Source organism: Dipodomys ordii, unplaced genomic scaffold (assembly GCF_000151885.1).
Source record: "Dipodomys ordii isolate 6190 unplaced genomic scaffold, Dord_2.0 Scaffold7, whole genome shotgun sequence".
Classification (NCBI taxonomy): domain Eukaryota; kingdom Metazoa; phylum Chordata; class Mammalia; order Rodentia; family Heteromyidae; genus Dipodomys; species Dipodomys ordii.
Genome location: NW_012267223.1, coordinates 517946 through 521844, shown reverse-complemented (window position 1 = coordinate 521844; position 3899 = coordinate 517946). Strand labels below are relative to the sequence as shown.

The following is a 3899-nucleotide window of genomic DNA, read 5'->3' as shown; positions in this document are numbered from 1 at the left end:
CCTCCCCCTCTCCCATCCCCCTTCCTGATCTGGGTTCAGGGCCTTGCATGTGCTAGGCAAGCACTCTTCTGAGCTGAATCCCTAACCCCAGCAATATACTTCAGCAGACAACATTGAAACTGGTACCTATGCAGCCAGTTAATGGTTTCAAGTACATTCTACTGTTCCCCCTGCCCATGTCCTGGGAGGGGGCCCTCCACCAAGGTGCTTAGCCTTTCAAGGCTAGCTGTCCTGTCCTGGGCTCTGGCAGTCTGGGACCTTTGACTTCTGCACTACTGCTCATAAAGTTGCTTTTCTCTTTCTCTGTTTGCTCCCCCATCTCCTCCTCCCACCTGGTCATATTACGTGTCTGTTGTACAGTCCAGTGAGCAAATGTGAAACATGACACTTCTTTCTTGACATGTGTAGCAAAAGTTTAATTGTACAGATGTGCTGGCGTGTAAAGAAAACGTTTCGGAGCGTTCGTGTAACATGCAGCATGGCTGTTCCTGCAGCTCGCTAATGTGGGCCAGTGTGTGTGGTGGGCTTCGTGTCCTTGGTGGTGGTTATTAAGAGGTGATGGGTGTGCCAAGGCAGGCTCGGGGGACGCTGGGAAGGCCGTGCTTATGGCTAGGTGTGGACATGCCACACACAGACTGCTCCGAGTGGGCAGAGGCGGAGTCCCACCTCTCTGGCTAGGTGTGGACATGCCACACACAGACTGCTCCGAGTGGGCAGAGGCGGAGTCCCACCTCTCTGGTCCCTCTCTGGCCTGTGCTCGCTTGCTCTCCTGGGAGGGAGTGACCTGCTTCCACCAGTGGCTCACTGAGCCAGCCGGCCCTGACTTGTTTGAGGTCTTCTCTTCAGGAAAGAACACTTTGAACTTCTTGACCAGGGTACCATCACACAACAGTGGCAGAAAGCACGGCTGGTATTTGACATGGTTTGCTATGGTTCTCCTGCCCTGGTCCAGGGCAAGAGGGAGGTATATTATGTGCAGTCTGTTGAGTGAACCTAGACTTTAGAACTTGTCCTTTCGTGGAAACCAAAATGCTTTTTGTTACCTGGAAATTAAGTACAATAATAGAATGCAGTTTTACTTGGATTCTTGTTGTGATTTAGTTTTGTCAGGTGGATTTTTCCTACAGCTGGGAGAGTTGAAAGGACAGTGCTGAGAACATCTTTATCCTCCCCTGGACCCTGTGCACATTTCTTCTTTCATTTTGAGTGATTTGAAAGTTGTTCAGCACAATCCTGACTTACCTCTTGAATATGTCAGCTGATCTCCTGAGAACCAGGTAGTCCTTCTCTTGCAATCCTAGGATACTACCGCACTTCCTCAATACCATCTCATCTCTTTTCTCCATTTACATTTCTCAGCTGCCATGGCATCTTCTGTAGGTTTGTTTGTCCGTTTGTTTATTTTGGCCAGTCCTGGGGCTTGAACTCAGGGCCTGGGCGCTGTCCCTCAGCTCTTCAGCTCAAGGCTAGCGCTCTACCACTTGAGCCATAGCGCCACTTCCGACTTTTTTCTTTTTGCTTATGTGGTGCTGAGGAATCGAACCCAGGGCCTCAGGCATGCAAGGCAAGTGCTCTACCACTGAGCCACCTTTCCAGCCCACTTTTGGCTTTTTCTATTCATGTAGTACTGAGAATGGAACCCAGGTCTTCATGCATGTTAGGCAAGCACTCTTATCACTGAGCCACCTTCCCAGCCCTTTTTAAAAATTTTTTTTTAAATGATGTAAGCTGGTAGCTCATGCCTGTAATCCTAGCTACTCAGGAGGTTGAGACCTGAAGATTGCCGTTCAAAGTTAGCACAGGCAGAGAGTCTGTGAAACTCTTTATCTCCTATTAACTATCAAAAAAGCCAGAAGTAGAGCTGTGGCTCAATTGATAGAGCACTAGCTTTGAGCAAAACACTCAGAGAGAGTGCCTAGGCCTTGAGTTCAGGTCACAGGACTTGCACAAAAAGTGTTCAGATTTAATGTGTACTTACATTCACATATGGACATACTCAAGAACCCGTGTGGGCTGGGAAGGTGGCTCAGTGGTAGAGTGCTCGCCTTGCATGCATGAAGCCCTAAGTTCAATTCCTCAGTACCACATAAACAGAAAAAGCCAGAAGAGGCACTGTGGCTCAAGTGGTAGAGCGCTAGCCTTGAACAAAAGAAGTACAGTGCCAGTGTTTAGATCCTGAGAGTTCAAACCCCAGGGCTGGCAAAAAAAAAAAAAGAATCAGTGTGATTGAAGGATGGATGGGGAGAGGCTGGTCAATGGCTAACAAGTCATAGTTAAATAATGAAGTTCTTGGCTGGGTGCTCGTGGCTCACGCCTGTTATTGTAGCTGGCCCTGGCAGGAAAATCCGTGAAACTCTTATCTCCAGTTAACCACCAGAAAACTAGGAGTGGCGCTGTGGCTCAAAGTGGTAGAGTGCTACCCTTGAATGAAAGAGCTCAGGTATAGCATGAGTTCAAGCCCCAGGACCGACTAAGAAAATGAAGTTCTTATGGGTCATTGCCCAGTAAAGTGACTGTGTGGTCAGTGGTTACGTGCTGTGTATCTGCTAGAAAAAGGGATTTGAAGGTTCTTACCATAATGAAGTGATAACTGAGGAGATCAGATACATATTCACACACATACAATGTGTTGGATCATCACAAGTTACCCCATTACATTAAGGTGGACCATTTTTTCTCTCTTTTGAAGTGTTGCTGGGATCTCACTGGCCTGTGTTTTGGCTAAACGATGGGGCAGAGGGTAAACTCCACTTCTCCGCACCCAGGTGGGCCACACAGAGTGGACTTCCTGCCCCAGGACGCTGGAGGCACAGGCAGCTCCTTCTGTGTTTGTGGAAGGCTTCTGAGGGGGACTTTCACCTTGCTTCTGAAAAAGCCTGATACTCTGCCTATGTCAGCCAGGGGGCCAGGGCCTCGAGGTTCAAACACAAGCAAGCCCTGGAGGGCCTGCCGTGGCTGAGGAAGCCTGGTGCCCGCCTTTGTTCCGAATGTAATTTTTGAAGTAGTTTTCTTGTTTAAAGAAAAATAAGTAATCAGAGCATCTTTAGATGTTTTTGAGACTGTGCTTGAATTTTTCTGTTAATCCACTCTATCAGGAAAAGCATTCTTTTTATGTATTATGTGTTATGTATTATGTATCCTTAAGCAACATTTGGTTTTATGCCTAGTTGTCTTCGTGAAACACCCTCGGGTTCGCAGCCCTTCCTTATTTTCTGTGTTACATATTTTTCTTTTTCTTTTTTTTTTTTTTTTGGGGCTTGAACTCTGGGCCTGGGCGCTGTCCTTCAGCTCTTCAGCTCAAGGCTAGTGCTCTACCACTTGAGCTACAGTGCCACTCCCGGTTTTCTGGTGGTTTATTGGAGATAGGAGTCTCACGGTCTCTCCTGCCCGGGCTGGCTTTGAACTGAGATCCTCAGATCTCAGCCTCCTGAGTAGCTAGGATTACAGGCGTGAGCCACCAGCGCCCGGCTCCTGTGTTACATATTTTTCAACACCTTCTGAGGTCAAACTGAGTAGAATGTTAAAGCAAAATATCTTGGGCCATTAGAATTGCAAGAATGTCAGGAAGAAATGGACGCAGCGAAGAGCTGGCTGCTGAGAATGTCTCACTATTCAAAATCTTAGGTCGTAGTGAGGGGAGCTTTGCAGCAGTTGATGAAGTCACGCCACCTTGTTTGTTAAATTCTGGGCCACGGACTTGATTATGCACCATGGTTTGCTGTCAGCTTGGTTTAGTGGTCCATAATCCCTGAAGGATATTCCTATGCGCAGTTCTTCTATCACCAGGACTTACGAAGAAATTGGAATGTTGCCATTTGTAATTTCCTGTTTATAATCCCTTCCACCTTTGGGCCTGTCTGGTGGTAATTTCTCATTTGTAATTCCTTTGAGTAATCCAG

General features: G+C 47.4%; 1 protein-coding gene across 1 annotated transcript in view; it reads left to right on the top strand.

Annotated features, from left to right (window-relative positions):
- Rptor (regulatory associated protein of MTOR, complex 1) overlaps positions 1–3899 on the top strand; it is a 339456-nt gene that overhangs the window by 70272 nt on the left and 265285 nt on the right. The gene's annotated exons all lie outside the window — the stretch shown is intronic.